A 22,831-nucleotide genomic window follows, 5' to 3' on the forward strand; every position below is an offset into this window, starting at 1 on the left:
AGATACAGAAGAAAATAGATGTTTATGTCTCTTGCTGCTGCTGCTGCTAAGTCGCTTCAGTAGTGTCCGACTCTGTGTGACCCCATAGACGGCAGCCCACCAGGCTCCACTGTCCCTGGGATTCTCCAGGCAAGAACACTGGAGTGGGTTGCCATTTCCTTCTCCAATGCATGAAAGTGAAAAGTGAAAGTGAAGTCACTCAGTCGTGTCTGACTCTTCGTAACCCCACGGACTGCAGCCTACCAGGCTCCTCCATCCATGGGATTTTCCAGGCAAGAGTACTGGAGTAGTGGGATTAAAAAAAATCTTAGAGTAATACTGACCTTTTTATTCTCAACCTTTTTGTATGTGTTCATGTTATACATAGTCCTTTGTTTTTTCTTAAAAAATATTATAACAAGATAAGATTTTTTTTTTGAAGATTTTAAATTTTATTTTATTTTTAAACTTTACATAATCCGCCACAGGTATACATGTGTTCCCCATCCTGAACCCTCCTCCCTCCTCCCTTCCCATTCCATCCCTCTGGGTCGTCCCAGTGCACCATAAAGTGCATACCACAACATTCCATGTACCTCATGATTTTAACTATAAATAAATTTCATTTTTACTAAACATTCTTTGTTAAATTCTTACAAAGCCCTTAGGATATACCAGGAACTCTAACGGGTGCTTTATACTTTGTAATTTAACTCATATTAATATAAAAATATTGAAAAGAAACAAGCCTGAAATACTCAGAATGTCAATCTTACATGCATATATGGGATTGTGGACAAATTATTTTTGTTTTCTGTACTTTCAAATTACATTTATTATTAAAATTCAAATTACCTAACATTTTAAGAAGAGTTAATTTACTCTTACACTTAATGTGAAGTGACTTCCCTCGTGGCTCAGATGGTAAAGTGTCTGTCTACAATGTGGGAGACCTGAGTTCAATCCCAGGGTTGGGAAGTTCCCTGGAGAAGGAAATGCCAACCCACTCCAGTACTCTTGCCTAGAAAATCCCATGGACGGAGGAGCCTGGTGTCCATCGGGTCACCAGGACACGAGTCAGACACGACTGAGAGACTTCACTTTGACTTGTACAGACATTTTATGATTTCTGTTTTCCAGAAAAGAGGAATAGTGTGGTGATGACTTTGCACCGGGGATTTATTTTTAAATGTTAGAGTTTGAAGTCATCAAATTTTTGGTTCTGCTTAGACTTAATTATGCTGTTATTTTTTCATGGTCTTTATCTGTGTGCACAGGCATCTTTTATTTTTTAGGCCCAATTAGCAGAGTTGTTTAGAATCTGTAAAAACGATTGGGTTTTGAGATTGATGTCTTTCTGTGGCAGTTTGCTATGCCTCACAGCTGCAAGATACTACCATCCGTGTTTCTCTAGCCCCAAGACGAACAAGATTTAAGGAGAGGACATGGGTCCATCATTTTAAATACCCTTTCACTCAGCAGGAAAGCTGGAATGGAGTCATTCACCGTCCACTCCAGTCACTGCGTCAGCTTTCTAAACTTATGTGGAAATAATGCAGCTTAATTATTACCCTTTTTACAAGAAACTGTCTCATCCATAACGTGCCAAGTCTTTGTAGATATTTTACAAATGTGTATATATATCATGTTTGAAAAGTTATTAGCCCATTAAAACTAGCTAACCTGTCTGATGTTGATAGGTACAACTTAACAAACATTCTTCTTCTAAAGCTTAGGAAGTGCCATAGAAACTGAGAAGACATAATGGCCACAGGAAATATCCCAAAAGATTTCTTAGATCTGCATCCCTTCATTTTACCTGAATGTTTAAAATTATCTATTCTGTGGAAATGCAAATATTGTTCTACCACCTGCTGATGCCTGCTTTTCTTTAATCTGATTTGCTGCTGGGTTATTACCACTGTGCTTCACTTGATAATAACCTGGACTCTATTTTTTTTTTTTTTTTTTTTGAGAAAGTGGCTTCTAATGCCATGGCTGAAAAAGCTTTTTTCTCTAGTATTTGTCATGTCTTACTGTTGCAAAACATGTTTTGTTTGATCTTAATTATTGCTTTGGGCAGAACAGGTGGACTCCCTTCTATGTTTTGAGCTACAGCAGATCAAGGTTCTGGGATGGATGATGGGTAAACTTGAAACCTTCATAAAGCTGAGGGTTTTGTGTGCAAACTTTTCTCATTTTGCACCTGTCGTTTTTTTATCATGGTTCATGATCGTTACCTCATGCTGTGTAGCCACATGGCCACCAGAATGACATTTACCATTACAAATAAGAACCCAGCTAGAGTTCTTACCTACATTTGGAGGAGGAGGATTTTGGGGGCAAAATCAGAAAGAAAGACAATTTATTTCATAACACATTTTCAGGTGTTCCATATACCTTCATTCTTATGTCATTAGTTAAGGTCTGATTATGCACATACTGATTTTTAAATGTATTTCAGAAAGGAACTTTGATGAGTGATAATGAGAGGGATATGTCAGAATTGTTAGGTGACAAGTAGTGATGGCTGATACCTAACTTATTAATCTTCGCCATTAAAAATAATAAAAGGAAAGCAAATAGAAATAAAAAAATGACTTAGGTGACTCAATATGATATTTTATATATCTTATTGTATATGTACATATGTGTGTGTATATATATATATAACATGTATGTTATACATATATACACATGGAATAGTATTATACATATTGTTATATTTATTATATAGTATTATGCATACATATATATGTTTTGTATCCATATTTCTTAGGAATCAAAATATTTATTACACTCTTTGATGCAACTCTATGTAGAAAGATTGTGTATTTTCTCTGGTTAGGAGGTCACTAGTAATTTTATACATTTCTATCTTTTACTCATTTTTTACAAAGACTGTATCTTAACTACTATAACCAATTTTATGTTTAAATAAAGATTATTATCTTGGGTATTATGTAGAACTCATTTTAAATACAACAAAGTAGAAAATTAAATGCATGCATCCACATATGAAAAAACTGGCACCAGATGCACAGAACTGTATGCACAGGGATGGTTTCGCATGGCTGGGCAGTGCAATGGGATTCTCAGTATTTTCTGTTATAGTTATGTATTACATAAAATGAGGAAAATAAGGGTATTTGACAAAAGATAAACTCACAAATCATTCTGATAAAAGGGTTAATACGAGGCTAATTCAAACTCCACTAAAGCAAGGAAAATAAATAGAAGGTGTAATTATTTTTATAGGGAAGTAACTGACCTAGGAAGTTAGTACTCTGAAGTAACTACACAAGTGAAAGGTGATTATTATCCAAAATACAGTTAAAAATTATTGGAGACAGTTTTGAAATAATTTAGAGGAAAGATATAAAACAGCCAGGTCACAAGATATAGTAAAGTGATTTAATTTTTCTCTTGTTTTCTGACATGAATTTTACTTTAATATTTTAGATGACATCAAAGAACATGGAAGTTCTAGATATGTAGTTCTGATATAGGTCTGTATAATTGTTAATGATAAAACAAAATAATAGGAAAAGACATGCAAATAAAGATGTATGTTTGGAGAAGGAAATGGCAACCCACTCCAGTGTTCTTGCCTGGAGAATCCCAGGGACTGGAGAGCCTGGTGGGCTGCCGTCTATGGGGTCGCACAGAGTCGGACACGACTGAAGTGACGCAGCAGCAGCAGCAGCAGCAGCAGCAGCAAGATAATTTATACCTCCATAATTTTTTTATTGAAAGATAGTTGGATAATTGCTTTACAGAAGGATAATTGCTTTATAAATTTTCTGTCAAATCTCAACATGAATCAGGCATAGGTGTATATATATATCCCCTCCCTTTTGAACCTACCTCCCATCTCCCTCCCCATTCCACCCTCTAGGTTGATAGAGCGCTCCTGTTTGAGTTTCCTGAGCCATACATCAAATTCCCGTTGGCTATCTATTTTACATATGGTAGTGTAAGTTTCCATGTTACTCTTTCCATACATCTCCTCCTCTCCTCCCCTCTCCCCATGTCCATAAGTCTATTCTCTATGTCTGTTTCTCCATTGTTGCCCTGTAAGCAAATTCTTCAGTACCATTTTTCTAGATTCCATATATGTGCGGTAGAATATGATATTTATCTTTCTCTTTCTGACTCACTTCACTCTGTATAATAGGTTCTAGGTTAATCCACCTCATCAGAACTGACTCAAATGCATTCCTTTTTATGGGTAAGTCTGGATGGCATCACTGACTCGATGGATGTGAGTCTGAGTGAACTCCGGGAGTTGGTGATGTTCAGGGAGGCCTGGTGTGCTGCGATTCATGGGGTCACAAAGAGTTGGACACGACTGAGTGACTGAACTGAACTGAATATTCCATTGTATATATGTACCACAAATTCTTTATCCACTTATCTGTAGATGGATGTCTAGGTTGCTTCCATGTTCTAGGTATTGTAAATAGTGCTGCAATGAACAATGGAATACATGTGTCTTTTTCAGTTTTGGTTTTCTCAGGGTATATGCCTAGGAGTGGGATTTCTGGGTCATATGGTGGTTTTTTTCCCCCTAGTTTTTAGGAATCTCCATTACCATCTTCCATAGTAGCTGTATCAATTTACATTCCCACCAACAGTGCAAAAGCATTTTTTCTTCACACCGTCTCAACCTTAAGGATAGCCATTCTGACCGGTGTGAGGTGATAGCTCATTGTGGTTTTGATTTGCATTTCTGTAATAATGAATGACGCTGAGCATCTTTTCATGTGTTTATTAGCTATCTGTATGTCTTCTTTGGAGAAGTGTCTGTTTAGGTCTTTTTCCCACTTTTTGACTAGAATGTTTGTTTTTCTAGCATTGGGTTGTATGAGCTGCTTGTATATTTTTGAAATTAATCTTTTGTCAATTGTTTCATTTGCTATTATTTTCTCCCATTTTGAGGGTTGTCTTTTCACCATGCTTATAGTTTCCTTTGCTGTGCAAAAGCTTTTAAGTTTAATTAGGTTCCATTTGTTTACTTTTCTTTTTCCATTACTCTAGGAGGTAGGTCATAGAGAATCTTGCTTTGATTTGTGTCATCGAGCGTTCTGCCTATGTTTTCCTCAAAGAGTTTTATGGTTTCTGGTCTTACATTTAGGTCTTTAATCCATTTTGAGTTTGTCTTTGTGTATAGTGTTAGGAAGTGTTTTAAATTCATTATTTTACATGTAGCTGTCCAGTTTTCCCAGCATCATTTATTTAAGAGACTCTTTTCTCCATTGCATATTCTTGCCTCCTTTGTCAAAAATAAGGTACCCATAGGTTCATGGGTTTATTTCTGGGCTTTCTGTCTTGTTCCATCGGTCTATATTTCTATTTTTGTGCCAGTACCATACTGTCTTGATGACTGTAGGTTTGTAGTATAATCTGAAGTCAGGAAGGTTAATTCCTCCAGCTCCATACTTCTTTCTCAAGATCTCTCTGGCTATTCAGGGTCTTTTATGTTTCCATATAAATTGTGAAATTTTTTGTTTTAGTTCTGTGAAAAATACCTTTGGTAATTTGATAGGGATCACACTGAACCTGTAGATTTCATTTGGTAGTATAGTCATTTTCACAATTTTGATTCTTCCTACCCAAGAACATGGAATATCTCTCCATTTGTTTATGTCATTTTTTATTTTTTTCATCAGTGTCTTATAATTTTCTAGGTACAGTTCTTTTGTCTCCTTACATAAGTTTATTCCTAAATATTTAATTTTTTTTGTTGCAATGGTGAATGGGATTGATTCCTTAATTTCTCTTTCTGATTTTTCATTGTTAGTATATAGAAATGCAAGTGATTTCTGTGTATTGATTTTGTAACCTGCAACTTTGCTAAAATTCACTGCTTAGCTCTAGTAATTTTCTGATACTATCTTTAGGGTTTTCTATGTACAGTATCATGTCATCTGCAAACAGTGAGAGCTTTACTTCTTTTCCAATCTGGATTCTTTTTATTTCTTTTTCTTCTCTGATTACTGTAGCTAGGACTTCCAGAATTATGTTGAATAGTAGTGGTAAAAGTGGACACCCTTGTCTTATTCCTGATCATAGGGGGAATGCTTTCAGTTTTTCACCATTGACAATAATGTTTGCTGTAGACTTATCATATATGGCCTTTACTCTGTTGAGGTAGGTTCCTTCTATGCCCATTTTTTTTGAAGAGTTTTAAACACAAATGGGTGCTAAATTTCATCAACGGCTTTTTCTGCATCTATTGAGATTATCATATGGTTTTTAACTTTTCAACTTGTGAATATGGTGTATCACATTGATTGATTTTCATATATTGAATAATCTTTGCATTTCTGGAATAAACCCAACTTGATCATGGTGTATGAGCTTTTTGATGTGTTGCTGAATTCTGTTTGCTAAAATTTTGTTGACGATTTTTGCATCTATGTTCATCAGTGATATTGGCCTATAGTTTTCTTTTTTTGTGTGTTGTCTTTGTTTGGTTTTGGTATCAGGATGATGGTGGCCTAGTAAAAGGAGTTTGGAAGTATTCCTTCCTCTGTAATTATTTGAAAGAGTTTTAGAATAGGCATTAGCTCTTCTCTAACTGTTTGATAGAATTCGCCTGTGAAGCCATATGGTCCTGGGCTTTTGTTTTTTGGGAGATTTCTGATAACAATTTCAGTTTCAGTTCTTGTAATTGGATTATTCATAATTTCTGTTTCTTCCTGGTTCAGTATTGGAAGATTCTTTTCTAAGAATCTGTCCATTTCTTCCAGGTTATCCATTTTATTGCCACATAGCTGTTCATAATAATCTCATAATCCTTTGTATTTCTGCATTTTCTGTTGTAACCTCTCCTTTTTTCATTTCTAATTTTGTTGATTTGATTCTTCTGTTTTTTTATTGAAAAGTCTGGCTAAATGTTTGTCAATTTTGTTTATCTTCTCAAAGAACCAGCTTTTAGTTTTATTAATCTTTACTGTTGTTTCTTTCATTTCTTTTTCATTTATTTCTGCTCAGATCTTTGTGATTTCTTTCCTTCTTCCATTTTTGGGGCTTTTTTTGTTGTTGTTGTTGTTCTTTCTCAGTTGTTTTAGGTGTAAGGTTAGGTTCTTTATTCAATGTTTTTCTTGTTTCTTGAGGTAGGATTGTATTGCTATAAATTTCCCTCTTAGGACTGCTTTTGTTGCCTCCCATAGATTTTGAGTTGTCAGATTTTATTGTCATTTGTTTCTAGGAATTTTTTGATTTCCCTTTTGATATCTTCAGTAACCCATTGGTTATTTAGAAATGTATTGTTTAATCTCCATGTGTTTCTTATTTCTGAAAGTTTGTATTTCTTATACTTTTTTCTTGTAATTGATATCTCATAACATTGTGGTCAGAGAAGATGCTTGATACGATTTCAGTTTTCTTAAATTTACTGATGTTTGATTAGTGACCCAAGATGTGGTCTATCCTGGAGAATGTTCCATGTGCACTTGAGAAGAAGATACATTCTTCTGCATTTGGATGGAATGTCCTGAAGATATCAATGAGATCCATCTCATCTAATGTATCATTTAAGACTTGTATTTCCTTATTAATTTTCTATTTTGATGATCTGTCGATTGGTGTGAGTGAGGTCTTTAAGTCTCCTACTATTATTGTGTTACTGTCAATTTCTCGTCTGTTAGTGTTTGTCTTATGTATTGAGGTGCTTCTATGTTGGGTGCATAGATATTTACAATTGTTATGTCTTCCTCTTGGATTGATGCCTTGATCATTATATAGTATCCTTCCTTAGCTCTTGTAATCTTCTTTATTTAAAGTCTATTTTGTCTGATATGAGGGTTGCTACTCCAACTTTATTTTGCTTCCCATTTGCATGGAATATATTTTTCCATCCTCTCACTGTCAGTCTATATGTTTCTTTAGGTCTGAAGTAGTGAGTTTCTGGTAGACAGTATATATATGGGTCTTGTTTTTGTATCCATTCAGCCAGTCTCTGTCTTTTGGTTGGAGCACTTAATCCATTTACATTTAAAGTCATTATTGATATATATGTTCCTATTGCCATCTTCTTAATTGTTTGGGTTGATTTTATAGATATTTTTTCTTATTTTGTATTTCTTGACTATATAAGTTCTTTTAACATTGATTATAAAGCTGGTTTGGTGGTACTGAATTCTCTTAACTTTTGGTTGTCTGAAAAGCTTTTTATTTCTGCATCAATTTTGAATGAGATCCTTGCCAGGTACTGTAATCTTGGTTGTAGATATTTCCCTTTCAGTACTTTATATATATCCTGCCATTCTCTTCTGGCCTGCAGTTTCTGCTGAAAGATTAGCTGTTAAGTGTATGGGGTTTCCCTTGTATGTTACTTGTTCTCCCTTGCAGTTTTTAATATCCTTTCTTTGTGTTTAGTCTTTGTTAGTTTGACTAGTATGTGTTTTGATGTGTTTCTCCTTGGGTTTATCCTGTATGGTACTCCTTGCAACTCTTGGACTCAATTGACTATTTCTTTTTCCATGTTGGGAAAAATTTCAAGTATAATCTCTTTGAAAATCTTCTCATACCCTTTCTTTTTCTCTTCTTCTTCTGGGATTTCTATAATTCGAATGTTGGTGCATTTGATATTGTCCCAGAGGTCTCTGAGACTATCCTCAGTTCTTTTCACTCTTTTTACTTCATTCTCCTCTTCAGAAGTTGTTTCCACCATTTTACTTTCCAGCTCACTGATTTATCTGCTTCAGATATTCTGTTATTGATTCCTTCTAGAGTATTTTTAATTTCAGTAATTGTGTTATTCTTTAATTCTTCTAGTTGTTTGGTAATTGATTCTTGTATTTTCTCCATTTTTTCAAGGTTTTTGATCATCTTTACTATCATTATTCTGAATTCTTTTTCAGCAGCCCTTGCTGAATGGAGATTGCTCCACAATCCCTAAACTCCACCCTAGCCACTGCACTGTTTGGGGTATGTATGTCTGCAGCAAGGACTTTCTGATTCTCATTCCATTTAGAAACTCAGACAGTTGCCCCAGTGTGGGGATTGGACCCCTGCTTCAGTCCCCCCACCTGCCAAGGGCAGGTCCAGTCCTACTAACACTCCTGTTTTTCCCTCTAGTTCCTTCATCCTCCGGAGTTTTGTGTGGGTCTATATATTCTTTTCCACTGGTCAGATATCCCTGTTCACACTAAGCTGGTGTTCTGCATGCACTTCTGTGTCTGAAAGTGAATTCTTGATGTATCTGTGGAGAGAGTTATACTCCATGTCCACCTACTCCTCTGCCATCTTGTTCTATCATACCTCCATAATTTTTTTTATATAATCTCTAGGACTTGTGCTGTTTCTATCATATAAATTTATCAAAAGTGGTTTCGGAGGCAAAATAATGAATTATATTATAGTCCATAAATTGTTTCTATCTTGAGGCTGCTGAATAATTATCAACCTCAATAAAGTTTTGAATTTCTCAACAATGAGATATAAACTTGTAATAATAGTAAAATGTAGTTCTAACCCAGAGATTTCCTTAATCTATCACTTTCAATATTTATATCAAAAGAAATCCATAAAATCATTTTATTATAATTTAAATGCATTTTAGTGAATATTATAGTCATTATAATTTTATTTACTATGTAAATAATGTAATATTTACAATGTAATTAATATTTGATTAATAATTTATGCATGAATCCAGAAATGATATGAATGGATAAAGAAGATAGTTTCTTGTGGTTATTTTCATTATTTATCTTTTGATAATTATTAATGTGAGTATATATATATCTACTATTTTTATTGGGCAATGAATTTAGAAACTTTGCTGTGATAATCATTATATTCAATTTTCCTTTGATTATCTCAGTTCTCTTTGTACCAGCTGTGCTCAGTGGATGTTTGCTAAATTGAAAAAATAAGAAAATCATTTATTCAGAATACGAATTTACAAACATCTGCATTCACCTTAATAAAGCAGTAATTCTGTGTAAGACCCACTGGCTGCAAAAAAAGTACTTAACAGTTTTAAATATTCACATTACATAGTTTCTGCATGGAATGGCTCACATAGCACATTCTGTGTTACTGAGAGCATTTGGAACACCAAATGTAATAAAAAATAAACCACCTGATGTTGCAGCAAATTGCCACCAGACATAGCGCTTTAGCAATTTTAGCAATGCAGGTGTGTGCGTATAGTAATGCCCCCTTAGAATTCTTTTTAGATACTATCCAGTGTGAATATAAAGCAGCAAAATTCCATACATAGCAGACTTTTTCTTCTTTCAATTTCAATTTTATTTTCAAATTGCCTTTAACCTTTTTTTTTTTTTTTTTTTTTTTGGTGGCATTGTACAGAAGAGTCTTGACAATTTGTGCAGCTATCTATAGCTTAACTTGGGGCTTCCCAGGTGGCTCAGTAGTAAAAGAATCCACTTGTTGATGCAGGAAACACAGAAGATGCAGGTTTAAACCTGGGTTGGGAAGATCCCCTGAAAGATGAAACTGCAGCCCACTCTAGTATTTTTGCCAGGATAATCCCATTACAGAGGAGCCTGGTGGGCTACAGTCCATGGGATTGCAAAGAGTTGGACATGACTGAGCATGCACACACACACACACACACACACACAGAGTTTAAGTTATGCTGTATTTTTTTTATTTTTATAAAATTCCTGCTTTCTTTTTGGATTTTCTTTTCCAAATAGGTTTGGAGTGGGCTTTAAATAGGAAGTTATACTCTAAGGATACAATTAAAATAAATTTCAACTGAGACCTGAGCAGTTTTTTTTTTTTTTTAAGTTGACACATCATCATGTATGTTTATTCCCATGAGGTAATTCACCTAATACACTTTATTTCTTCATCATTACTACTTCTGTTTTCATCTGGAACATCTGTTTTCTGTTTCATCTGGAACACATAGATCTTCATGTTTTGTGTCTTTTCTGTGCCTTCTGAGATGATCCCAGGGCTGATTAGCCATGTGAATTCTGCTCTTTTTCCTGGTTTTGAATTTTTTTCATAAATATTTATCTGCAAAAAAGAAAAAAAAAACAGGAAAGATCCTGAAATGAAAACTCTCAATCTCATTACTAAAAGTTCATGTACTTCCTTTTTCTTCCCATAATTTTTATAGAAGTTAAGTAACACGAACAAAGCTAGTGGAGGTGATGGAATTCCAGTCGAGCTATTTCAAATCCTGAAAGATGATGCTGTGAAAGTGCTGCACTCAATATGCCAGCAAATTTGGAAAACTCAGCAGTGGCCACAGGACTGGAAAAGGTCAGTTTTCATTCCAATCCCAAAGAAAGGCAATGCCAAAGAATGCTCAAACTACTGCACAATTGCACTCATCTCACATGCTAGTAAAGTAATGCTCAAAATTCTCCAAGCCAGGCTTCAGCAATACGTGAACGGTGAACTTCCTGATGTTCAACTGGTTTTAGAAAAAGCAGAGGAACCAGAGATCAAATTGCCAACATCCGCTGGACCATGGAAAGAGGAAGAGAGTTCCAGAAAAACATCTATTTCTGCTTTATTGCCTATGCCAAAGCCTTTGACTGTGTGGATCACAATAAACTGTGGGAAATTCTTCAAGAGATCGGAATACCAGGCCACCCGACCTGCCTCTTGAGAAATCTGTATGCATGTCAGGAAGCAACAGTTAGAACTGGACATGGAACAACAGACTGGTTCCAAATAGGAAAAGGAGTACGTCAAGGCTGTGTATTATAGTCACCCTGCTTATTTAACTTATATGCAGAGTACATCATGAAAAACGCTGGACTGGAAGAAGCACAAGCTGGAATCAAGATTGCCGGGAGAAATATCAATAACCTCGGATATGCAGATGATACCACCCTTATGGCAGAAAGTGAAGAGGAACTCAAAAGCCTCTTGATGAAAGTGAAAGTGGAGAGTGAAAAAGCTGGCTTAAAGCTCAACATTCAGAAAACGATCATGGCACTGGTCCCATCACTTCATGGGAAATAGATGGGGAACCAGTGGAAACAGTGTCAGACTTTATTTTTTGGGCCTCCAAAATCACTGCAGATGTTGATTGCAGCCATGAAATTAAAAGACGCTTACTGCTTGGAAGGAAAGTTATGACCAACCTAGATAGCATATTCAAAAGCAGAGGCATTACTTTGGCAACAAAGGTTCGTCTAGTCAAGGCTATGGTTTTTCCTGTGGTCATGTATGGATGTGAGAGTTGGACTGTGAAGAAGGCTGAGTGCCGAAGAATTGATGCTTTTGAACAGTGGTGTTGGAGAAGACTCTTGAGAGTCCCTTGGACTGCAAGGAGATCCAACCAGTCCATTCTAAAGGAGATCAGCCCTGGGTGTTGTTTGGAAGGAATGATGCTAAAGCTGAAACTCTAGTACTTTGGCCACCTCATGCAAAGGGTTGACTCATTGGAAAAGACTCTGATGCTGGGAGGGATTGGGGGCAGGAGGAGAAGGGGACGAGAGAGGATGAGATGGCTGGATGGCATCACTGACTCGATGGATATGAGTTTGAGTGAACTCCGGGAGTTGGTGATGGCCAGGGAGGCCAGGCGTGCTGCGATTCATGGGGTCGCAAAGAGTCAGATACGACTGAGCGACTGAACTGAACTGTACACATTAAAGAATTATAAAGTTCCTTTTCCATTCCTCACTTTCTGCTCAAAGGCAAAACTATTCTGATAAATTTGATTGACATTCTTCCACTTAGTAGTTTTATATTTTACTCATTCTGTTTCATAGCTAATTCATTATACTGAATATTAATTTATAATATGTACATCTATATATATATATATTTTCTTCAGCAAATGACCATTTTATTTAGAAATACCTTTTTAAGTCCTGTCCATGTTTATCAACAGTTATATATATATAAAACATTTTATATTTTACATAATTTATATCTTTTATATCCAAAATGTATATTTATTATATTTTATATTAAGATATTTATTTTATGAATGTGATATCAATTTGAGGGTGTTTCGTATGCTTACGTGCATAGCAATATTCTATTAGTAAAGTAAAAGATCCCCAAGATTAGTGTTCTAAAACCACAGTAATTTTGTCCTCATCAGTTTTCTGTTTGAAAGAGCTTAGTTGGAATACCTTGTCACTGCTTTAATCAGCATTTTTTGGTTTCCCCAAGTTCTTAAATTTAAATTACCTCTGAGTTTGTTTGCTGATTTGTCTAGCAATTGATGCTGTCTACCATCCCTTAGTAGGAATCCTTGGCATGACTTCCCCATGTGGCCTAGGCTCCCTCACCCATGTCATCTGGGTTCCAAAAGGCAAGCATCCCAAAAGAGAGAAAGCCAAATGGAAGCTGGGTTGTCTTTCTAACTTGTCCTAAGGCATCACTCAGATCATCAGGTTCAGTCTGAGGTCCAACATCTTATTGTCTACATCAGGACTAGATGTGAACGAGCTTTGTTGGTAGTGGTACATCAGTTGCAGATCCACTGATTTTTTTTTTTCTTTAGTCTGAAAATCTGTGAACTAACAAGGGAAATTATTTGTTCCTTGTATTCAGCATGTAGTAGAGAGCCAGGCATGAGATAATTGCAATAGACGTAACAAGGAGGAAAAGGGAGACCTACAGTAGTCACTGGTCCTGGACATTCTGAAACCCAGCTGAGTGCTGGTTGTGAGCTGCTTGATTCCCTAAACACAATTTAGTCCTAATTCTGGGAAATGACTCTTCATCGCTTTTTATATTTTTTATTTCCTCCATGACTTTTTACTCTATTCCTCTGAGATTTTGTTTTCACCTGTGACTTTGAGTTATTCTCCCTTACCTATACAAAAGTATTTGTGTTTGCAAATAGGTAGTGTTCAGCCTATTTCCTCCCTATGGTAGTTCATGGGTTCAACTGCTTCTTTTTGTTTTTACAGCTTCTTTTTGCCTTGTCTCTTTTAGTACAAGCTGATATAACTTGATTAAAAAATGTGTGGACTTCTACTCTTCGGTTATATAACAACCCTTTAGACAGAAGCCATACCCAGCAGCCTCTCTAGAAGAAAGTCTTTATTCAGCACTTTTAAGTGTTGTCATTGTCATCTGGCCTTTATCTTTTCTTATAAGAATCTATGAAATATTTCCATCATTGTCTTTGCATGTATATTTGTCCTTTTTCTCTGGATTCTTCCTTTCTTCCCTTTCCCTCCTTCTTTTCTTCCTCCCTCCTTCCTTTTTTTTTTTTTTTCCCTTCTTCTTTCTCTCTCATTACTATTATTTTTTGGCTATGCAAGGTCTTCTCTGTGTGTGGGCTGTTGCTTTAGTAGCAGTATCAACTCCACTCTCCACGTCAACTCAGTGCATTCACTGTGTTCTGCTTGTGCTTTGTGGCCCTTACCTGTGATCCAGAAAGTAGCTTCATGCAGAAAGCCAGGATGAACGGGAGACTCACCTGGTGTGTTACCCTTCTGCCGTAAATCATAATCATGGGGAGCAACCTTGTGGCTAATGACTGAAAACAAAACAATTGCCTTATTTACTTTGTTAAGGTTATAGTTATTGTAGTTGGAGGGTTAGTTTGGAACCAATTATGTTAGAGTTAACACTCTATCTCATATGAAAATTTTAGAAATGAAGCTTTCACATAGTTTGTAATTAATGATGTCTCTGTGCCTGTTAGTCACTCAGTCGTGCCTGACTCTTTGCAACCTCATAGACTGTAGCCCGCCAGGTTCCTCTGTCTGTGAGATTCTCCAGGCAAGAAATCTGTAATAGGTTGCCATTTCCTTCTCCAAATTAATGTTATCTGGATAATAAAAAAAGGATGTGAAATGAATATGTCCTACTTACTTTTTAAGACTACTGTATTTTGGGCTGTAGTGATGACATTCGTATTCATTTGGTATTCTTACTCAAAAAAAGGGTTATTGCTTTTATCTAGTGTATTTATAATAGACTGTATATTTTCATATCTCTGCTATTGAATAGGAGCATAAAGTGTGAGAGTACATGGGCTTTCAGATTCAAATATATCATAATTATTGTTCCATTTGTGTTAATTAAAATGTGTATATTCCTCAAATTGCTAAAACTTCCTAACCTTTCATCTTGTTTTACATAGAAGCAATAGTTGATAGTTCAAATAGTTCTTGTTAAGATTAAATGAGTTAATGGAAGTGCAAGTACTTAGTTGATTTGCAGACAAAGATGGCACTGATCAATTTTAGTTTTTATCTTTGTATTGTGACAAATCAAGTTATTTTGTAAATCAGATGATAGTATTGCATAGTTAGATCACACTTGCAGGAATGACTTATTTACATTTTTGATTAGTCTTCATTTGCAACAGTGAAAACTTTTTATTTTTAAATATAACATCATTCCCTTGTAATATTCATTCACATTATCGGTCAACTTGTTAAATATTTTTTAAAACTCATTAAGAAGAATCAGTGGAGCTCTAGAGTTGTAAAACTAAGCAGTGATTCATTTTGTTTATTGTACACTGGAAATCAGTGGGAAGGTGAATTGTTGACAGTGTAATTGTTATTATGTCCATATACTTTATGCGCATACATACTTTGCTGATGTTATCTGATATTATTCAGCAAAAACCATTTGCACATACCTGAGAAATCTAAGGCTTAAAGTTCAAGTAGGCTAGATTACGTAATGTCAGAGCCAGAATTGGAGACAGATCAGCAAAATAGAGTTTTGCCATTTCTACACATGTGAGGATCCATGCGAAGGGACATTTAAAGCTCTGTGTTGCATGGAGAAGCACTAAGGTCAAAGCAATCTGGATAAATTGATGGATGACCAATATTTTAGATACCTAACACATGTATGTTAAAAATGAATTTAGAGATCAGAAGATGTGACTGCTACTGCTTGAAAAATAAGCTCTCTCTTTTTCTGATATTCAAATCTATAGGACCAGTCTCTTCTTAATGCCACTAGCAAAACAAGTAACTCTGCCTCATGCTATATCCATTTCTTGTTTCCTCAAAAGTATTTCTCATGGGCAGTAATTAAATATTTAGGACAGGAAAGATTTTTTTTCTAGTTTGTTTTGGGGTTAGGTTACTCCAAGGTTTCTTGAGTTACCCCAAGGTTTATTTCCTTCCAATTCATTTCCTAGGAAAATAATAGCACATATTATACTATGACTAAAAATTTGTATAGACAAGTTATAGAAAAGGACCAACTTTACATTTTTATTTACTGGTATTTTTTTTGTTTGTTTTTGAGCTTCAGAAGAGAGGAGTTGAATAATAAACAGATGCACTGAACTTGAAGGAAAAATGCTTTTCATTGTTAAAGATTGAAATGTAAGTTGCAAGCATAATTTTGTTTTACTGCACACATATAGTGAATTTTTAAGGAACAAGAAGTTTATTGCATCAAGGACAGCATGAGTCAATGGTTTTAGGGGATTTAATAATAACCATGAAAAATCTTCAGTATGATATATTGGCTGTGACATATCTTATAAAGTGTCATGTAGAACTTGCTGAATTGTATCATTGAAGGCTGCAATCCTTAGAACAGAGAAAGTTCTTTAAATGTAGGTCATTGTGCTCTTTTGTATAATCAGATAGAAGTAGCAGGAGAACTTTTTTGATGCTTAAACAAGGAAAATGAAAACCATATTATTAATTCATTTTAAGATACAGCTCATAATGGTTACAGCATAAGCGACACTCTTATCTAAATGTCAATTAATAGAGTGAACCTTCAGAAGACTGAGAATACAGTTTTAATAATAATATATTTGATATGAAAAAGTAAACTATTCAAAATGTTGTTTGACGTTCTGTTTTATCTATTTTGAAAAGTAGTGTGAATTGAGCAAATGGGATAATATCCAATCAATGATCTGGTTGCAAAAAATGTTATTTCGTATCACTCCACCTCTACTGATAATCAGGTATACCTCAAACATAAGAATCTACTCTAAGAAGTTTCAGTTACAATAAAAGGAAATCTTAGTTGAAATAACCATTTGAAAGTAACCAAGCAATGATACTGTGGTAATATGCAGATCTCTGAATCAATGCCTCGATCTAGTAGTAAATAGAACCTAACCATTATAGAACCTACAAAAACATCAGTTCAGTTCAGTCACTGTCATGTCCAACTCTTTGTGACCCCATGGACTGCAGCACGCCAGGCCTCCCTGTCAATCACCACCTCCCAGAGATTACCCAAACTCATGTCCATGGAGTCAGTGATGCCATCCAACCATCTTATCCTCTGGCGTCCCCTTCTCCTCCTGCCTTCAGTCTTTCCCAGCATCAGGGTCTTTTCAGATGAGTCAGTTCTTCACATCAGGTGGCCAAAGTATTGGAGTTTCAGCTTCAACATCAGTCCTTCCAATGAATACCCAGGACTGATCTCCTTTAGGATGGACTGGTTGGATCTGCTTACAGTCCAAGGGACTCTCAAGAATCTCCTCCAACACCACAGTTCAAAAGCATCAATTCTTTGGCATTGGGCTTTCTTTATGGTCCAACACTCACATGCATACATGACACCTGGAAAAACCATAGCTTTGACTAGACGGAACTTGGTTGGCCAAGTAATGTCTCTGCTTTTTAATATACTGTCTAGTTTGGTCATAGCTTTTCTTCCAAAAAGCAAACATTTTAAATTTCATGGCTGCAGTCACCATCTGCAGTGATTTTGGAGTCCAAGAAAATAATGTCCCTCATTGTTTCCTTTGTTTCCCCATCTATTTGCCATGAAGTGATGTGACCGGATGTCATGGTATTAGTTTTTTGAATGTTGAGTTTGAAGCCAACTTTTTCACTCTCCTCTTTCACTTTCATCAAGAAGCTCTTTAGTTCTTCTTCACTTTCTGCCATAAGGGTGGTGTCATCTGCATATCTGAGGTTATTGATATTTCTTCCTGCAATCTTGATTCCAGCTTGTGCTTCATTCAGCCGCGCATTTCTTATAATGTACTCTGCATAGAAGTTAAATAAGCAGGGTGACAATATACAGCCTTGACATACTCCTTTCCCCATTTGGAACCAGTCTGTTGTTTCATGTCCAGTTCTAACTGTTGCTTCTTAACCTGCATACAGATTTCTCAGGAGGCATGTCAGGTGGTCAGGCATTCCCATCTCTTGAAGAATTTTCCACAGTTTCCTCTGATCCACACAGTCAGAGGCTTTGGCATAGTCAATAAAGGAGAAGTAGATATTTTTCTGGAATTATCTTGCTTGTTCTATGATCCAGTGGATGTTGGCAATTTGATCTCTTGTTCCTCTGCCTTTTCTAAATCCATCTTGGATATCTGGAATTTCTTGGTTCATGTAGTATTGTAGCCTGGCTTGGAGAAGTTTGAGCATTACTTTACTAGCGTGTGAGATGAGTGCAATTGTGTGATAGTTTGACCATTCTTTCATATTACCTTTCTTTGAGACTGGAATGAAAACTGACTTTTTCCAGTCCTGTGGCCACAGCTGTCTTTTCCAAAGTTGCTTGCATATTGAGTGCAGCAGTTTCACAGCATCATCTTTTAGAACTTGAAATAGCCCAGCTGGAATTCCATCACCTCCATTAGCTTTGTTCGTTGTGATGCTTCCTAAGGCACACCTCAGACTCCTGGATGTCTGGCTCTAGGTGAATGGTTATCTGGGTCATGAAGATCTTTTATGTATAGTTCTTCTGTATGTTCTTGCCATCTTTTCTTAGTATCATCTACTTCTGTTAGGTCCATCCCATTTCTGTTTTTTATTGTGCCCATCTTTGCATGAAATATTCCCTTGGTATCTCTATTTTTCTTGAAGAGATCTCTAGTTCTTCCCATTTGATTGTTTTCCTCTTTTTATTTGCATTGACCACTGAGGAAGGCTTTCTTATCTCTCCTTGCTATTCTTTGGAACTCTACATTCAGATGGGCATATCTTTCCCTTTCTCCTTTCACTTTGGCCTATCTTCTTTTCTCAGGTATTTATAAAGCCTCCTCAGACAGTCATTTTGCCTTTTTTGCATTTCTTTTTCTTGGGGATGGTCTTGATCACTGCCTCTTGTACAATATCATGAACCTCCATCTATATTTCTTCAGGCACTCTGTCAGATCTAATCATTTGAATCTGTTTGTCACTTCTACCCTATAATCATAATGGATTTGATTTAGGTCATACCTGGATGGTCGAGTGGTTTTCCCTACTTTCTTCAATTTAAGTCTGGATTTGCAATAAGAAGTTCTTGATCTGAACCACAGTAAGCACCCAGTCTTTTTTTTTTTTTTTTTTTTGCTGACTGTATAGAATTTATCCATATTTGGCTACAAAGAATATAATCAAACTGAGTTTGGAATTGACTGTCTGCTAATGTCCCTGTGTTGCATCATTTCTTTTTCTGTTGGAAAAGGGTGTTTGCTGTGACCAGTGAGTTCTCTTGGCAAAACTCTTCTGACAAAATGTGGTCCAGTGAAGAAGGGAATGGCAAACCATTCAGGATTCTTGCCTTGGGAACTCCATGAACAGTATGAAAAGGCAAAAAATATGACACTTAAGGATGAATTCCCCAGGTCAGTAGGTGCCAAATACACTACTGGAAAAGAGTGGAGAAGGAACTCCAGAATGAAGAGACAGAGAGCCAGAGCGAAAACAATGCCCAGTTGTGGATGTGACTGGTAATGGAAGTAAAGTCCAGTACTGTAAAGAACAATATTGCATAGGAACCTGGAATGTTACGTCCATGAATCAAGGTAAATTGGAAGTGGTCAAACAGGAGATGGCAAATGGCAAGAGTTCAATCAGTGAACTAAAATTGACTGGAGTGGGCAAATTTAATTTGGATGACTATTATATCTACTCCTCTGGGCAACAATCCCTTAGAAGAATTGGAGTAGCCCTCATAGTCAACAAAAGAGTCCAAAATGCAGTACTTCATGCAGTCTCAAAATGACAGAATGATCTCTGTTTCCAAGGCAAACCATTCAGTATCACAGTAATCCAAGTCTATGCCCCAATCTCTAATGCCGAAGAAGCTGAAGTTGAGCAGTTCTAAGATGACCTACAAGACCTTCTACAAAACCATGAAAATGTGCTTATATGAACATCTTTTTTCCATAATAACAAAAATTAATTCATTGAGTATGCTGTTGTAAACCATTAGAAAGTAGAGATATATTAAGTAGTTTAGCATTTTTTGAATATAAGGTTGTGTATCTGAAAATGTCTGTTACTAGGTGTTGTGAGTACTTGGGCTTATTCTATTTCCCCATTGCCTCAAAACTTTTTTCTAAAGCTGGCTTTCCATGTCTCAAAGACTTTTCTTTCCTATTGTATGCTTAATCTGCAGTATAGTCTTTCTAAAAATTCAATCTGATAGAGAAAACCCCCCATTAAAAATCCAGGTAGTTCACTATTGCTTTCAGATCAAGTCTCAGCTGTTCGCCATGGTTTCAGTTCAGTTCAGTTCAGTCGCTCAGTCATGTCCGACTCTTTGCGACCCCATGAGCTGCAGCACACAAGGCTCCCTGTCCATCACCAAACTCCCAGAACCTTCCCAAACTCATGTGCATTGAGTCAGTGATGCCATCCAACCATCTCATCATCTGTCGTCCCCTTCTTCTCCTGCCCTCAATCTTTCCCAGCATCAGGGTCTTTTCCAATGAGTCAGCTCTTTGCATCAGGTGGCCAAAGTATTGGAGTTTCAGCTTCAACATCAGTCCTTCCAATGAACACCCAGGACCGATCTCCTTTAGGGATGGACTGGTTGGATCTCCTTGCAGTCCTCACCATGTTTTACTTACTTTCATATGGTTATTCAAGATATTGCCCATTTGCATCTGTCCAGGCCCATCTCTTACCTTATATTCTAGCTCAAGGCATTTAGGACTGTTCTTCTATTTTACCTTAGTTAGGAAACTAAAACCCTTTACACATCAACTCATGCAAAAGCACACTGTACTAGGGGTGAAGAAAGAATAGTTCTCTGTTCAACCAAGGTTTGATTGCAGTTTCAGCTTAAAACATCCACTACAAACATAAAACAATTAAATGTACTAATACTTACGTATACATACACAGACAAGCATATATATTGTTAAGGAAAGAAAATTAGGCTAATGTTTTATATTTGCATAGGCTGGACACTCTGTGAATAGGGACCTGTCTCTGCTCACTGTAGTAAAATGCCTGATCATTGGAGATCATCCATAAAAAATATGTTGAATGAGTGAATATATAAAATTAATGCCAAAACTTCTAGGTCAGTATATAATTTGGATCCTAATTTATGTTAACAGAATTCTCACTGTGTTATGTAAAGACTACCTTATTGTTAATTTTCCTCTTCTCAGGTTGATTTTATGCACATTTCTAAGGGCCAAAATGTAAATGTTAAATATACAGAAAAATGCCAATTAAAAGTCAGTATGCTTTTTTAATATCAGTTTCAAAGTACTTATTCTATCTTGTCAAACATATGATTAAAAATAAATCAATGAAGAGATTGCATTTGCTATTCTGAATATAAAAATATTATATTGCATGTGCCTTATAATGATGGATGAAAAACATGATACATTTTTTATATAAAATCATATTCTCCAGATATATATCATCCCAAAGTCATAAAGTATTCTAATAATTCTCTTTGCCTTTTATTATACCCAATTATAGGAAATTTACTCCCTGCAAATTCCTTTGTTCCTTCTGGAAAAAGACAATATTTTGTAATTAGATTCTAACACTGACTGTTCATTTTACTCTCCTTTAAAGAAGAGGTCCAGCAAAATCCAATAATAAAATGCTCTTTTTGACTGTGAATTTTGTTTTACAATAGTTTCAATTACAATATAAAGATCCCCTGGTATAGGAAGTGGCAACCCACTCCAGTGTTCTTGCCTGGAAAATTCCATGAACAGAGGAGCCAGACGGGTTACAATCCATGGGGTTGCAAAGAGTAGGACGTGAAAGAGTGACTGAACATGTATGCAAATGGCAGTATTCCACATATATTTAAATATGGATGTCTCTTAATGTAATTCAGTCGTTTCACTGAGTGGTTACTGGCTCTTTTGGGGGCATTCCTCTCATGTCCAATACCTGTTCGTCTCTTCTAATTCTATCAGGGTAACGAAAATGTTTGACTCAGCCCATATCTAGAAGCTACTGAGGCCCTTGCAACAGATGTTTCATTCCCTCATTAGCAGAGCAGATGCTTAACAAGTATGTGTTTAGTAAATTTTATGAATGAGGGCAAATGATGTTAAAGTGCTGCACTCAATATGTCAGCAAATTTGGAAAACTCAGCCATGGCCACAAGACTGGAAAAGATCCATTTTCATTCCACTCCTAAAGAAAGACAATGCCAAAGAATGTTCAAATTATCGGACAATTGTTTTCATTTCACATGCTAGTAAAGTTATACTCAAAATTCTTCAAGCTAGGCTTCAACAGTATGTGAACTGAGAACTTTTACATGTACAAGGTTTGAAAAGGCAGAGAAACCAGAAATCAAATTGCCGACAACATGATGCCAACATTGGATCATAGTGAAAGCAAGCAGATTCCAGAAAGTGTCTACTTCAAAGCCTTTCTGTGGATCACAACAAACTATGGAAAATTCTTAGAGAGATAGGAATACTAGACAACCTTACTTATCTCATGAGACACCTGTGTGCAGATCAAAAGCAACAGTTAAAACCTTACATGGAATAACTGACTGGCTCAAAATTGAGAAAGAATTTTATCAAGGCTGTATATTGTCACCCTGCTTATTTAACTCCTATGCAGGGTACATCATGCAAAATGCTGGGCTGGTTGACTCACAAGCTGGAATCAAGATTGCTGGGAGAAATATCAGCAACCTCAGATATGTAGATTATAACACTCTAATGACAGAAACCAAAAAGGAACTAAAGAGCCTCTTGATGAGGATGAAAAAGGAG

The 22,831-nt window shown here is 36.1% G+C and overlaps 1 long non-coding RNA gene across 1 annotated transcript in view; it reads left to right on the top strand.

Moving 5' to 3' along the window:
• Positions 1 to 21,696, top strand: part of LOC129649873 (uncharacterized) — a 181,900-nt gene extending 160,204 nt beyond the window's left edge. Inside the window, exons 4-5 of the long non-coding RNA XR_008713340.1 lie at positions 16,174 to 16,247; positions 19,300 to 21,696. This is a non-coding gene — a long non-coding RNA (uncharacterized LOC129649873). The remainder of the gene's footprint in view (positions 1 to 16,173; positions 16,248 to 19,299) is intronic.
• The last annotated feature ends 1,135 nt before the right edge of the window (positions 21,697 to 22,831 follow it).

Source organism: Bubalus kerabau, chromosome 4 (assembly GCF_029407905.1).
Source record: "Bubalus kerabau isolate K-KA32 ecotype Philippines breed swamp buffalo chromosome 4, PCC_UOA_SB_1v2, whole genome shotgun sequence".
Lineage (NCBI taxonomy): Eukaryota > Metazoa > Chordata > Mammalia > Artiodactyla > Bovidae > Bubalus > Bubalus kerabau.